The sequence below is a fragment of the Giraffa tippelskirchi genome, chromosome 1 (assembly GCF_054371585.1).
Source record: "Giraffa tippelskirchi isolate mGirTip1 chromosome 1, T2T-mGirTip1v1.2.pri, whole genome shotgun sequence".
Classification (NCBI taxonomy): domain Eukaryota; kingdom Metazoa; phylum Chordata; class Mammalia; order Artiodactyla; family Giraffidae; genus Giraffa; species Giraffa tippelskirchi.
In genome coordinates, this window is record NC_137275.1 from 204,616,493 (window position 1) to 204,632,698 (window position 16,206).

At 39.1% G+C, this 16,206-nt stretch overlaps 1 protein-coding gene across 1 annotated transcript in view; it reads left to right on the top strand.

Moving 5' to 3' along the window:
- SHC3 (SHC adaptor protein 3) overlaps positions 1-16,206 on the top strand; it is a 327,593-nt gene that overhangs the window by 291,137 nt on the left and 20,250 nt on the right. The window lies entirely within an intron of this gene.

The window sequence follows — 16,206 nt, forward strand, 5'->3', positions numbered from 1 at the left end:
CTTGGAGATTCACCAGAGCCCAGGTGGAAAGCCTTAATTCTCATGTTCTTTAAAGTAAATACAAAAACTGCGAGAGTTTCCCTTCCAAACACATTCCTAGTGAATCTTTGTTCGCAAGTACAGGGTTCCTGGGCTTTTGATACTCACCTCAAATTTCTCTACAATTTGAACCACAAGATTTTATTTGCAGGTTGTAAAATGTGACGGAGCAGTAGGTAAGCCTCCTATTAATTGTCTCTTGCTTTCCCACCCAGAGAAGTAATGGCTCATGACAGTGAGTTTGGCTTTTTGGCTCTTCCTAGCAGAACAACTGTGTCTGAATAATTCTGTAGGGTTGACTGAATACCCCATCTTCCATTAAGTGAACAAATTTGACTTCACCCTGGCACAGTCCGAGAATTACTAAGTTTAATAAATGTAGTTACACTAGCCTAACTATTGAGTAAATTCCAGGATTGTTATTTAAAATCTTTTATCCAGTGAGAACAATGCAGCAGGTAGAGTTATCTCAATAGTAAAGGATGTTGTATTTTTAAAAATTTTATTGAAGTATAGTTGATTTATAATGTGTTAATTTTTGCTGTATAGAAAAGTGACTCAGTTATACTTACAGACATATATATATATGTACATGTATATAAATATTCTTTTCCATTGTGGTTTATCACAGGACATTGGATATAGTTCCCTGTGCTATATAGTAGAATCTTGTTGTTTATCCCGCCTCTGTATAATAGTTTGCATCTGCTAATCCCAAACTCCCAGTCCTTCCCTCCCCCGTACCCTCCCTCCCTTGGCAACCACAAGTCTGTTCTATATGACAGATATTGCAATTTTTGATTGACAGGTAAGGATGAAGACAGTCTTCAGTTGAATTTGGACACAACTGAACTGTGTGTGTTAGAGATGACGTTTTGCCTCAGGTGTCTGGACTTAGCTGCCTGCCTACCTTGGCTCCCTAGACCTCTGCATCTCCTCTTTCCCTTCCACCTGGTCAACTATGCCCCATAAATGTAATTTATAGCCTTCCAATCCACTTTCCTTAGTTGTGTGGATTTTTTTCTCACATATATACATACCAGGGAAAATACATATTTTGTGCTTCTGTGTTTAAGAAATTCACAAACATGATATTGTTCCACAAATCATTTCCTTTCCCCTTCAGTACATGTTTTTGAGCTCTGTCAGTGGTGCCTATGCATGACGAATTGTTCCTTGGGTGGGCCATCTGGGGCTCACTGGACACACAGTCTGCACATCACTTCCTGAGCTCCTTTGGAGGGGAGTGAAAACCTGAAGTCGCTGCAGACCTCATGGTTGTTTCCCCCCGCACCTGGTACCGTTCTCTCTTGGGCATATCCCAAGAGTGGAACTTTGGATTGCAGGATGTGCATACATTTAATGTCACTGTGGGGTTGCATTTACTTCCAGAATGGCTAGGGTTATCACCATGCACTGTGGCAGAGGATGAGGGTCCCTCATCTGCCTCTTCTCTCTCTAATTATGCTAATCTCACAGGGGCGGGGAGTGAAGAGATGTCTTATTGTTTGCCATGCAAGTCTTTGATTACACTTTACCAGGTTTCTTCATAAATTTTATATTCCTATCTTTCCCTCATATTTCCCCTTTAATTTTCTTGATGGGCTCTCTTGAGTTTTCTCCAGTCATAGAATGCCCATATGTACTCTCCCACGTCTTCACCTCTCAGATAATTTTGTCTGTGACCGTCTTCAACAAATAAAAGTCTTTTTTTCTGGGAATATAGCTAAATCTGTTAATTTTCCCCTTTATGGTTTATAGTTTTTAGTTTTAAAAGATTTCTCAGCTACAAATCATAGGTATACTACATCTTCCTTCCATATTTTCTCCTATTAGCATCAGGGTTTTATCTTTCACATTTACCTTTCAAGCCCAACTGAAGTTACTTTAGAAGATGATATAAGAGAAGGACCCAACGTTTAAAAAATCACCATGTAGTGAGTCCATTTTCCCACCACTATTTACCGAAGAATTCATCTTTTCTCTGTGATGTGATGCTCCTTCTAACACACAGTAAGTTCTCTGTGTCAAGGGTCTATTTCTGGACTCTCAGTTCTGTTCTGTTGGTTTGACACTCTGTTCCTTGTGCATGTTCCATGCTGCTTTAGTCATTACGGCTTTAAACTATCCTAATATCTGGTGGCGTGAGTCCTTCCTCTTGAGTCTCCTTTTCATAAGTTGTCTTAGCTATTCTCAGACCTTTATTCTTTGTTCTGAGTTTAGATTCAGTTTACCAAGTCACTAAAAATATATGCTGGGGTTTTGAGAGGACTTGCGCTGAATTTGTAGATTAATTTGAGGAGAGCTGACATTTTTTAATAGTAAATCATCACCTCCATGAACATGGCATGTCTCCACTTATTTAGTTTTAAGATATCTTTTGTTAGAATTTTAAAATTCTCTCCAGAAAGTTCTTCTGTTTCCTTTATTGGGTTACTTCCTTGAGTGCCTAGTTTTAGTACCTGTTTTTAGTGATATGTTATTTTTGATTACTTTTTCTAATAGTTATTGCTGCAGGGAGAAGAGAGTAGTGTGATCTTGATTCTGGAAATTTTTCTGACTGTAGTAGTTTTACTGGACCAGCGGTCATGCAATTGCAAACACTGACAGTTTTTTCTCTTGTCTTCCAAATCCCAGACCTCACAGGGTACTGCTGAGCTGACCAGGGCATCTTTGATCATTGGCCAGGAGAGGGCCCCCTTGTGCAGTTTCCAACCTGAAAAGAAATGGCCTCTAAATTTTCATGCGAGCTTTTGTGGTGGCTCAGACAGTAAAGAATCTGCCTGCAATGCAGAAGACTCAGGTTTAATCCCAGAGTTGGGAAGGTCCCCTGGAGAAGGGAACAACTTCCCACTCTGGTGTTCTTGCCTGGAGAATTTCATGGACAGAGGAGCCTGGTGGGCTACAGTCCAAGGGGTCGCAAAGAATCAGACAAGACTGAGTGACTTTCACTTTCTCCCTTAAGGATGATGTAAGCTTTTGTAGATGTTCTAATCAGCCTAAAAGACTTCATTCATTCATTCATTCTTCACTCAACAAATGTGTACTGAAGGACTGCTAATCCAGACATTGATTTTGGCAACTGGTGTATGTCCATGACCAGCTGGAAGGATAATCTCTGCTCTCATTAACATATATATTAATTACCCCAGTTACTTTTATCATGTATAGGTATCGAATTTTATCAAATGTTTCTTCAACAGCTTTTGAGATAATACCATGATTTGTTTCCCCTAAGGTCCATTTGTCTGGGGAATTACACAGGTAGATTTTTCTGATGTTTCATCCTGGCATAAACTCTGCTTGGTCAATGACATAGTAATCATGGATTTGGATTTGGAGTCTGAATATTTCCTTTAGAATTTTTTCAGGCGCTGTTCATAAGAGAAATCTGTCTTCATCGTCTTTGCTTCCTTTGGTTGTGTGTTCATCAAGGGGTGTCAAGATTATGGGGTTATATGCGCCTCTTACAATGATCTAGGTTTACTGCAAATCAGAGAAGCCTCCTCGGCCCACCATTTTATCTCATGGAAAATACTTTGTATAACTGCTACTTCTTTACCCTGATTTATTCTTACCCTTAAGTACTTATCACAAACAAGCACTCTTTTATTTGCTAATTTATTATTTAGCTTCCCTAACTAGACAACAGGGCTTCCCTAGTGGCTCAGCAGTAAAGAATCTGCCTCCCAATGCAGGAGACGTGGGTTCAGTCCCTGGGTTGGGAAGAGCCCCTGGAGAAGGAAATGGCAACCCACTCCAGTATTCTTGCCTTGGAAATCCCATGAGCAGAGGAGCCTGGCGGGCTACAATTCACAGGGTCACAAAATAGTTGGACACGACTTAGAGACTAAACAACAACAACAACTAGACTATAATGCCCATGAGGGTAGCAATCTTGTTCAGTGTAGTTATTTCCCACCATCTAGAATAAGTCCTGGCACATAAGTTGTGTTCAATAAGCATTGGATAACTGAATACATAAATCAACCTCAGACTTTTGCAGGTTAGGAACTGAGGACCCAAGAAGGCAACCTGGGTTCGCAAATGAATTTTATACACAGACTCAGTCCAGAGTTCTTTCCATCTGATTGACTACTTATGAAATTTGTTGTAGTTACCTCTAATAGGAGAGAAAATATCTAAGCAATTCTATGAGAATATAAATATTTTGGTTGAAAATTTTAGGTATTTTTTTAAAATTAAAATTTAGCTAAATTATACCCTCTTATAGATCAAAGATGATTAGTAATTTTTTTTTTGGTCACTCAGCCCTTATAGACAAAAGGATGATTTATGAAAAGATATGTACTACTAATATATTATACATTCACAAGCCAGTATAGAGATAATGTAGAAGGTAAGAAGGAGATGAAGTTAGAGCAAATGTCTGAGCAAGCCCCGAACACCCCGCACTGTGTTGTCTGTACAACTTTAATTTTGGAGAAGAAATTTGCAGTATGGTTGGGAAAATGTGTGAATCACACCTACTAATAACTGTTCTTTTGGGGGGCTTTTCATTGGATCTGATTATCTAGCTTAATTGATCCTATGGAGGACAGCTTTAGCTGAAAGGGAAAATGGAAATGAAAGACTTAATTAAAAATATAATGTCGCTTGCTTGCTGTGAGGACACGAAAATAGACGATGAACACATTCTCTTCAATATTTATTCATCTGATTTTCATGGTAATTGGCTGGTCCAAGACTATAAAGGGGGAAACTTGGCAGAACAGATTACTCAGAAAAATAAGGATGCAAAACAGTTCTGCGTCTAAATTTACCCCCGAGTATATCAACCTATGTGCCTTCCCACTGTGCACTGATTGTTCAAGGCTCCTGGGGGTGCTGATAACTGGGGTGACGGGGATGGTTGTGGCTGGGCTTCTGAGCTCCTGGGGAGTTGCTGAAGCTACCGGCCCTTGAAAATGCCAGCTGGAAATAGGCCCGTGAGTTGGTCTGTAGGAACAACCTCAGAGATGGCATCTGGTACACTTTTTTTTTTTTTTATCTTTTCAACATCTTTCAGAAACATTTAGTCAGCCCTCTGTGTCTAAAATTATTCCCTGAGTCATTTATCACTGATTCATCACTTTGGCCTTGAAGGGCCAGCAAAGTGTGGTGGGCAGTGTGCTTGCATTTGAACAAGCTGCTGTCACACATGGCTGGGTGTTCTGTGGGCTTCATTAATGTGATCTCAGGTTGTTTGTTAATGTGGTCTCAGGTTGTGGCAGGTTTGAGAGCATGTACAGGGGCTTTTGCTTTCATAAACCCACCAAACCACAACAGCCACCCAACATTCACATTTATTAGGTTGTTACTTTCTTCTTAGTGTAATTAAGAAAACACAAAGCCTTCCCCCAATCCCTCCACTTAATAAAGCCATGTTATTATTTTTAAATTCCCTTTTTACTGGTCAGTCTAGACTGTGCTGCCTTAACAAATAAAAGGTGAATTCTGGTTAAATGTGATTTAATCCAGCCGAGCTTCTGTTCCCACTCATGCCAAGCCGGTGTTTGTGGCTCCCTAGCCTCTCTGGTCCTTGCTTGGGTGGCTCAGGGATGCAGGCTCATCCATCTCCTGGGTCTGCCTTGTCACCATGGAGAAGAGAGGGATGGAGGAAGATCAGTGGCCTCACTCCGGGAGCGACACATGTCACTCATCTCATGGTCCATTAGTCCCCACCTGACCCCAAGAGAGGCGGAGAAATGTAAGGATGCATGAAAAGTGCTTGACTGACAAGGTCATCTCAGCAATTTGTCTTCTAACTGTCTGTCAAAGTAGCGTCCCCAAAAATAAACAAATAAGACAGAAAGGATTTAATGAAGACTAATAGGCCTCCTCCCTCCTCCTTACCCTATTTCCTATTCCGAGAGAGACAGGCTCTGCCAACAGATTCTCTTTAAAGTTCTCTGGAAAGCGCTTGATTCATTAATTTAAAATTTCAAGACATCGTTTCTTGATGTTCCCTGTGAACACTCTTTAGTATACCTCATTTTTGCTACCTCTTTAATTTTTTGACAAGTATTTTAGTTTTTCTAGTGCTTGTTTTTGTGCCTTGCAATCCACTGAGGCTCTCTCTGGTTCCATCAGTGTTAGGACCAGGGTTTCACAACTTCGTCCCCTGCCCCAGACAGAGTGGGTACCCTGTGGGTCCTTTCTTTCTTCCCCCTTCTTCCTCCATCTGTCTTCTGTCAGCACTGGCTTTACATTTTTCTTTAATGCACCAGAGCAAAGAAAGTGGTCTAATGAATTCCCAAGTACTTATTATTGGCTTCAAAAATGACCAATATTGTTTTAATCTCATTTCACTTGTATCTCACCCCATTATTTTTTTTTTTTTTTTGGAGTATCTTTTGGAAGCACAGTATACAAAAACTTTCTTCTCTGGAATCATTTGAGAGTCAGTTGCTCAGATATTCCATTAACCCTGAGAGTACTTGAGTGTGAAGTCCTGCAAACAATTCTCCTGCCTAACCATGGTACAGACACCCGAATGAATCAGGCCTTTATCCTGCTTTATCACCACCACCTCATCCTCCAGAGCCTTTTGTTGTCCCAAGAGTGTCCTTTGTCCTGAAAGGATCCAGTTCAGAATCACGTGCTGCATTCAGTGGTGATGTCTGTTTAGCCTCCTTCAAGCTAGAACAGTTCTCAGTTCAGGTTCCTCTGATGTTTCCTCATTATTGGAGTCAGCTTATGCATCTTGGCTGAACTATCATAGGAACAGTGCTCCCTCTATCACCACAACCTGCTAGGGAGATGCTGACTGCTGGTGAGCGTTCACCTGGATGGCTTCACCGAGGAGGTGTCAGCGTGCCTCCCCATAGCATACCCTCTCCTTTCCCTTGAGTTAATATTTGGGGGAGGTACTTTGAAAACTACATAACTACCCTCTTCATGATCAAACTTTCAATCTAATCACTTATTTATTCTTGCTGTTGTGGATTTCTAGTTTCCTATTTTATTCAGTGGGCTATTTGCTGTAGTTGCTCAGTCACTCAGTCGTGTCGGACTCTTTGTGACCCCATGGACTGCAGCACGCCAGGCTTCCCTGTCCTTCACCATCTCTTGGAGCTTGCTCAAACTCAAGTCCATTGAGTTGGTGATGCCATCCAACAGGTTATACTTGGTTATTGTATTCATTTTGATGCTCCTTCAAGCTGGCTTCTGTGTCCTTTTGACATGTCTTTATCTTTCAGCATTTTCTTTCTTCTGATGCAAAATGATAAAACAGCAAAATGATAAAACTCGGCCACCTGGCCGAGTCCTGCAGTTACCCACTTCTCCAAATGAACTCTGGTCTGGTTCCTTCAGAGAGCAAGATCTGGGCATTGCATGTGCTCATTGCTGGTGGGGTGTTGCTGCTACTAGACCCTCTAAATGGACAGACACTGTACACACACACACACGCATTTATTTCCATATCTATTTCTATATCTATCTGTGAAAGTGAAGTGTTAGTCGCTCAGTTGTGTCCAACTCTTTGTGACCATGTGGACTGTAGCCACTTGGCTCCTCTGTCCATGGGATTCTCCAGGCGAGAATACCTGAGTAGGTAGTCATTCCCTTCTCCAGGGATCTTCTCCACCCCGGGGCTGAACCTGGGTCTCTTGCATTGCAGGCAGATTCTTTACCACCAGAGAATTGGAAACCACGCGTTCACAAAAATTCGTCTAATTTCAAGCTGCTATCACAGGGTTCATTTTTACTTTTTTCCTTTTCTCTGTCTACAGCTCCCTTCTCCAACAATAAGAAACCTGACTGTCATTATTCTTAACAATTTAACCTATCTGATGAACTCCTTTGTATGTAATACATCACCCATCGCGGCTGCTGCCCCTCCTGTGTGTGGAAACCTTCCTCACCCAGCCTTGATTTGGACTTCCCGGCCCAACCATTCTCCACGTGATTCCCTCCTCGCCTTGTTCATGCTCTGATGCCTGTGCCACTCTACCCTCCTACATACACACCCTCCCCCTCCTTGGCTCTGACCACCATACTGCACCGCCCAGCCTTCTCCCTGGCATGGATGTCTCTGACACCCTCTGCCAGTCCATCCATCCATCCTATGGGCATTCTCACTCTGCTCGCGCTCCAGGATGCCATGTGGGGCCATTGTGGCTACATGACCCTCATAGCATTGAGGCCTATCTTCTTGGTTTTTGGACTGATTGTTCTTTTAGGAAGGAAAAGGAGAAGAAAGGAAAGGGAAGGAGGAAATTTTCAAAGTATTTCATAGCAGATTCTGGGCCTCCTGTCATTTCTCCTGTAACTTCTGCAGGAATCTCTACCAATAAGGACATTGCAATAATAACATATCATCGTTATACCAACAAAACCAAAAATAATTATGGAACATATTGAAATTTTCCTGATTATCTTAAAGATATTCTTTTTATAGTAAGTTTGTTGGAATCAGAATTGATAGATGATCCACATCATGCATTTCATTATGTCTCTTATGGCTCTCACTCTGTTGCAACTTTCCTTCTGCCTCCCTCTACACCTTGATTTATTTGAGGAATTAGACATTTGTCTGTAAAATATCCCACATTATGATTTGGGTACATTATGATTTGGGTCCTTGTTTCCTTGTGGCATTATTTAACTTGTTTCTTGCCTCCTGTATTTTCTATGAATTGGTAGACATAGAGATCTTTAAAAACAGCTTTATTGGGATATAATTTACATAATACCCATTTAAAGTGTATGATTCAGTGGTTTTTAGTATATTCACAGATATGTGCATCCATCATCACAATCCATTTTGTAATTTCATGCTGTACCATTTAGCTATCACCCTTCTAAGTCTCCCATTCTCCAGCATTAGGAACCGTTCAGCAGTTTTCTGTCTCTGTAGATTATCCCTTTCTGGACTTTCATATGAACAGAATCATATAACATGTGGACTTTTGTGACTAACTTTTTTCACTTAGCGTAATGTTTTAAAGACTTATCTATGCTGTAACATGTGTTAGCACTTCCTTTTTATGGATGAATAATACTCTATTTATGGATATACCACATTTTATCTATGATTAATCTGTTGATGGGTAGTTGGCAATTGTGAATAATGCCACTGTAAACATTATATAAAAGTTTCTGAATGGACATATATTTCATTTACCTTGGATATATACCTAGGAGTTGAATTAGTATGTCAAATGGTAACTTTATAATTAGTCACTTGAAATGCCAGACAATTTTCCAAAGCAGCTGCATCATTAAGCAGTGTATAAGGGTTCTAATTTCTCTGTGTCATCACCAACACTTGTTATTATCTGACTTTTAAATTCTAGAATACTAGTGGTATACCACTGTGGTTTTGATTTGCATTTTCCTTGATGACTCTTGACGTTGAGCACCCTTTCATGTGCTAAGGCCATTTGGGTATCTTCTTTGGAGAAATGTCCGTTCAGATCTTTTGCTCATGTTTTTCCTTCTTTTTCTTTTTTCCCTTCATTTTTTTTTATTATGGTAAAATATATATAGTATAAAATTTACCATCTTAACTATTTTTGAGTGTACAGAGATATTAAGTATATTCATACAGATATGCAACCATCACCACCATCTACCTCCAGAACTTTTTGTCTTGCAACACTGAAACTTTATACTCATTAAGCAATAACTCCCGCCTGCAATGCAGGAGACCTGGGTTTGATTCTTGGGTTGGGAAGATCCCCTGGAGAAGGGAAAGGCTACTCACTCCAGTATTCTGGCCTGGAGAATTCCATGGACTGTGTAGTCCATGGGGTCGCAAAGAGTCAGACACGACTGAGCGACTTTCATTCACTCACTCATTCCCATCTCACAGCCCCTGGCCTTCACCAGTTTACTTTCTCTGTCTATGATTTTGACTACTCCAAGTACCTCATGGGCTTCTCCAGTGACTCAGTGGTAAAGAACCCATCTGCAATGCAAGAGACATGGCAGGAACTTCAGGTTCAATTCCTGGTTCAGAAGGATCCCCTGGAGAAGGAAATGGCAACCCAATCCAGTATTCTTGTCTAGAAAATCCCACAGACAGTCCATGGGGTCTCAAAAGAGTTGGGTATGACTTAGTGACTAAACAACAAGTACCTCATATATGTGGATTAATACAGTATTTGTCTTTTTATATTTGGTTTATTTCACTGAATATAATGCCCTCAAGTTTTATTCACATTATTCACACTATAGCATGTGTAATAATTCCCTTCCTTTTAAAAGCTAACTAATATTCCATTGTACGTGAGTTCCAGTTTCTATACATCTTTGCCAACATTTCTTATTTTCTGTTTTTTTTAAATAATAGCCATCACAATGGCTATGAGATGTATTTCATTATACGTTGGTCTTAGATCCATTTTCAGTTAGTTTTTGTATGTTGTGTTGGTTAAGGGTTCAGCTTTATTTTTTTGCATGTGGATATCCAGTTTTCCCAGAGATATTTGTTGAAAAAACTGTCCTTTCTCTAGTGAAAGATCTTGGCTTCCCAGTCAAAAAAATTTGCCCACATATGTGGGGGTTTTGTTTTCTGGGCTCTCTATTCTATTCCCTTGGTCTATATGCCTATCTTTAAACCAATATCTTATTGTTTTGATTATTGTAACTTTGTAGTGGGTTTTGAAATCAGGAAGTGTGAGTCTTCTAACTTAGTTCTTTTTTTTTCAAGATTGTTTTAGTTATTCATGTCCCTGGATGTTCTATATGAATTTTAGAATGGATTTTTCCATTTCTGAGGGAAAAAATCATTGGAAGTTTGATAGGGATTACATTCTCCCCAGGTGGCACTAGTTGTAAAGAACCTGCCTGCCAATGCAGGCAATGTAAGAGATGCAGGTTCGATTCCTGGGTCAGGAAGATCCCCTGGAGGAGTGCATGGCAACCCACTCCAATATTCTTGCCTGGAGAATCCCATGGACAGAGGAGCCTGGCAGGCTACAGTCCACAGGGTTGCAAAGAGTAGGATACGACTGAAGTGACTTAGTGCACGTGCGTGTGCACACACACACACACACACACACACACACACACACGTTTAACCTGTAGTTTGCTTCGTGTCAGTTCAGTTCAGTCACTCAATCATGTCCAACTCTTCGCAACCCCATGGACTGCAGCACGCCAGGCCTCCCTGTCTATTACCAACTCCCGGAGTTTACTCAAACTCATCTCCATTGAGTTGGTGATGCCATCCAACCATCTTATCCTCTGTTGTCCCCTTCTCCTCTTGCCTTCAATCTTTCCCAGCATCAGGATCTTTTCAAATGAGTCAGCTTTTCGCATCAAGTGGCCAAAGGATTGGAGTTTCAGCTTCAACATGAGTCCTTCCCATGAAAACTCAGGACTGATCTCCTTTAGGATGGACTGCTTTGTGTAATATTGACATATTAATAATATTAAGTCTTCCAATTCATGAGCATGAATGTCTTTCCATTTAAAAAAAATATTTCTTTAATTTCTTTCAAAATGTTTTGTAGACTTCATTGTACAAGTCTTTTTCCTCTTTGGCTAAGTTAATTTCTAAATATCTCATTCTTTTCTTTGGTGTAATTATATATGGAATTGCATTCTTATTTTCGTTTTCAAATTGTTTATTGTTAGTATATAAATGCTACTGATTTTTGTGTGTTGACTTTATATCCTGCTACTTTGTTGAATTCATTTATTGGTTCTAACACATTTTTTTTCATGTGTGTAGAGTCTTTAGGTTTCTCCATGTAAGATCATATCATTTTCAAACAGAATTTTACTTTTTGTTTCAAATTAGTTGCCTTTTATTTTTCTTTTTGACTAATTACTGGCTAGAACTCCTATGTTGAACACAACTGCTACATTGAATAAGAGGTGAAAGCAGGCATCCTTGCCTTTTTCCTGATCTTAGAGGCAAAGCTTTCAGTTTTTTACCATTGGATATGATATTGGCTATGGGTTTTTCATGTATGATTTGTATTATGTTGAAGTAGTTTCCTTCTATGGAAGAGTGTTAAATTTTGTCAAAGGTTTTATGTATCAGTTGAGATTATCATGCTTTTTTACCCCCTTGATTCTGTTAATGTGATGTGTTTTCAAACACTGAGCCATTCTTGGATTTCTGGAATAAGTCTCACTTGGTCATTAGTATAGAATCCTTTTAATATTCTGTTGAATTTGATTTTCTGATATTTTGTTGAGGACTTTTACATTGATGTTTATGAGGGATGTTGGTCTGTAGTTTTTGCTTTTTGTTTTTTTCTTGTAGCATCCTTATCTGGCTTTGGTATCAGGATAATGCTGGTCTCACAGAGTGAGTTAAGAAGTTTCCCCTTCTTTACTTTTTGGGAGAAATTTGAGAAGGATTAGTATGAACTCTTTTTTAAAAGTTTGGTAGAAGTCACCAGTGAAGTCATCAAGTCTAGGGCTTTTCTTTATCAGGAGATTTTTGATGACTGATTCAATATCCATACTAGTTATAAGTCTATTCATATTTTCTATTTCTTTGTGATTTAGCATTATAGGTTTCGTGTTTCTAGAAATTTGTCTGTTTCATCTAGGTTATCCAGTTTGCACACTGTTGTTCATGGTACTCTTTTACAATCCTTTTTATTTCTGTAGAATCAGTAATACTGTTGCCATTTCATTTCTGATTTTAGTAATTTTGACACTTTTTTTCCTTAGTCTAACTAAATGTTTGTCAATTTTGTTGAACCTTTTTGAAGAAACAGCTTTTGGTTTCAGTGATTTTTTTTCTGTTGTTTTTCTATTCTCAGTCTCATTTAGATCTGCTCTAATCTTTATTATTTTCTTCCTTCTGCTTGCTTTGAGTTTAGTTTGTTCCTTTACTTGTTTCTTAAGTTGTAAATATAAGTTGCTTGATCTTTCTTGTTTTCTAATCTAAATGCTTAAATCTATATGTTGTCTCTTACTGATACCTAGCTTCATCCTGTTGTGGTCAGAGAAGATACTTTGCATGACTCAGCACAGCCATAAATAAATAAAATTTTTTAAAAAATTTAAAAGCTCTATTGAAACAATTTGTAGCCTAACGTATGGTCTATCTTGGAAAGTATCCTGTGTACATGTGAGAAGAATATATGTTCCATTGTTAGAGAGTTGTGTTATAGTGTTGAGTCTTGTGTTGTTCAAGTCCTCTATTTCTTTACTTATCCTCATTGAGGGTGGGGTATTGAAGTCTTCAAATACTGTTGGAAAACTGTCCATTTCTCCCTTCCATTCTATTAATTTTTGCTTCATATAATTTGATGGTCTGTTATTAGATGTGTAAATATGTATAAGTGTTATATCTTCTTGCTATATTGAAACTTTTATTAGTATATAATGTCCTTCTTTGTCTCTTCATTTAAAGTCTATTTTGTCTGATATTGGTATTGGTACTGTCACTAACTTTTGTTTAATATTTGTATAGAATATGTATTTCCATCCTTTGGATCTAAAATGAATGTCTTGTAGACGGCATTTAATTGGATTTTTTAAAAAAAAATTATTTATTTTTACCATCTGTTGTTTGACTGGAGAGTTCAGTCCATTTACACTGAATGTAATTACTGAGCAAAGTAACGCTCAAAATTCCCCAAGCCAGGATTCAACAGTATGTGAACCATGAACTTCCAGTTGTTCAAGCTGGATTTAGAAAAGGCAGAGGAACCAGAGATCAAATTGCTAACATCTACTGGATCATCAAAAAAGCAAGAGAGTTCCAGAAAAACATCTACTTTTGCTTTATTGACTACCCCAAAGCCTTTGACTGTGTGGATCACAACAAACTGGAAAATTCTTAAAGAGATGGGAATACCAGACACCTGACCTGCCTCCTGAGAAATCTGCATGCAGGTCAAGAAGCAACAGTTAGAACTTTACATGGAACAACAGACTGGTTGCAAATTGGGAAAGAGTATGTCAAGGCTGTATATTGTCACCCTGCTTACTTAACTTATATGCAGAGTAGATCATGGGAAATGCTGGGCTGAATGAAGCACAAACTGGAATCAAGATTGCCGGGAGAAATATCAATAACCTCAGATATGTAGATGACACCACCCTTACGGCAGAAAGTGAAGAAGAACTAAAGAGCCTCTTGATGAAAGTGAAAGAAGAGAGCGAAAAAGTTGGCTTAAAACTCAACATTCAGAAAACTAAAATCATAGTATCTGGCCCCATCACTTCCTGGCAAATAGATGGGGAAACAGTGACAGACTTTATTTTGGGGGGCTCCAAAATCACTGCAAATGGTGAATGCACCCATGAAATTAAAAGATGCTTGCTCCTTGGAAGAAAAGCTATGACAAACCTAGACAGCATATTAAAAACCAGAGACATCACTTTACCAACAAAGGTCCATCCAGTCAAAGCTATGGTTTTTTTAGTAGTCATGTATGGATGTGAGAGTTGGACTATAAAGAAAGCTGAGTGCCAAAGAATTGATGCTTTTCAACCGTGGTGTTGGAGAAAACTCTTGAGGGTCCCTTGGACTGCAAGGAGATCCAACCAGTCAATCTTAAAGGAAATCAGTCCTGCATATTCATTGGGAGGACTGATGCTGAAGCTGAAAGCCTGGTACTTCGGCCACCTGATGGGAAGAACTGACTCATTGGAAAAGACCCTGATGCTGGAAAGATTGAAGGTGGGAGGAGAAGGGGATGATAGAAGATGAGATGGTTGGATGGCATCACTGACTCTATGGACATGAGTTTGAGTAGGCTCCAGGAGTTGGTGAGGGACAGGGAAGCTTGACCTGCTGCAGTCCATAGGGTCACAAAGAGTCAGGCACAACTGAGTGACTGAACTGAACTGAACTGATAAGAAAGGATTCATTTCCGTAATTTTGCTATTTCTGTTCTAATACCCTATAACTTTTTTGTCTGTCATGTCTTACATTACTGTCTGTGTTTAGTTGATTTTTTATCTATGTGTAAAATGCCTTAAATCCCTTATCATTTCCTTTAGTATTTATTCTATCTCTACTTTCTTTGTAGTTATCATGAGGATTATATTTAACATCTTAAAGTTATAATACTCTAATTTGAATTTGTAGCATCTTAACTTCAATAGCATACAAAATCTCTGCTACATTACAGCTCTGTACCCACTCCACGACTGAGCGACTGAACTGAACCGAACCTACTCCTTTCATTTGTTGATATTCCAAAATTTCATGTTTATACATTGTGTGTCCAAAAACATAAAGTAACATTTTTAATGCAATAGTATCGAATTATGTAGAAAACAAAATGTGAAGTTACAAACTAAAGTTACAAAAATGCCAGCTTTTATAATTGCCCATGGGCTTTACCTCTGCTGTGATCTTTGTTTCTTCATACAGCTTTGAGTTATTATCTAGTATCTTACATTTCAACCTGCAGGACTCCTTTTAGCATTTCTTCCTGGACCCAGTCTAGTGGAAATGAACTCTCTCAGCTTTATTTTATCTGTGAATGTCTTAATTTCTCCTTCACTTTTGAAGGACAGTTTTGTTGGAAATAAGATTCTTAACTGACAGTTTTTGTTTTTGTTTTTTCTTTTAGCTTTAAATATATCAACCTACTGTCTTCTGGTCTTCAACATTTATGATGAGAAATTTTATTGAAGATCTCTTGTATGTGACAAGGCACTTCTTTCTTGCTGCCTTTAAAATTCTCTCTTTGACTTTGGCTTTGACAGGTAGATTATAATGTGTCTTGGGGTAGGACTCTGTTTTCATCCTTCTTAGAGTTCATTGAGCTTCTTGGATGTTTCAGTCAGTTAAGTTCAGTTGCTCAGTTGTATCCAACTCTTTGAAACTCCATGGACTGCAGCGTGTCAGGCTTCCCTGTCCCTCACCAACTCCCAGAGCTTGCTCAAACTCATGTCCCTGGAGTTGGTGATGCCATCCAACCATCTCATCCTCTGTTGTCCCCTTCTCCTCCTGCCTTCAATCTTGCCCAGCATCAGGGTCTTTTCAAATGAGTCAGTTCTTCCCATCAGGTGGCTAAAGTACCAGACTTTCAGCTTCAGCATCAGTCCTTCCAGTGAATATGTGGGACTGATTTCCTTTACGATTGACTGGTTAGATCTCCTTGCAGTCCAAGGGACTCTCAAGAGTCTTTTCCAACACCACAGTTCAAAAGCATTAATTCTTCTGTGCTCAGCTTTCTTTATGGTCCACCTCTCACATCCATACATGACTGCTGGAAAAACCATTGCTTT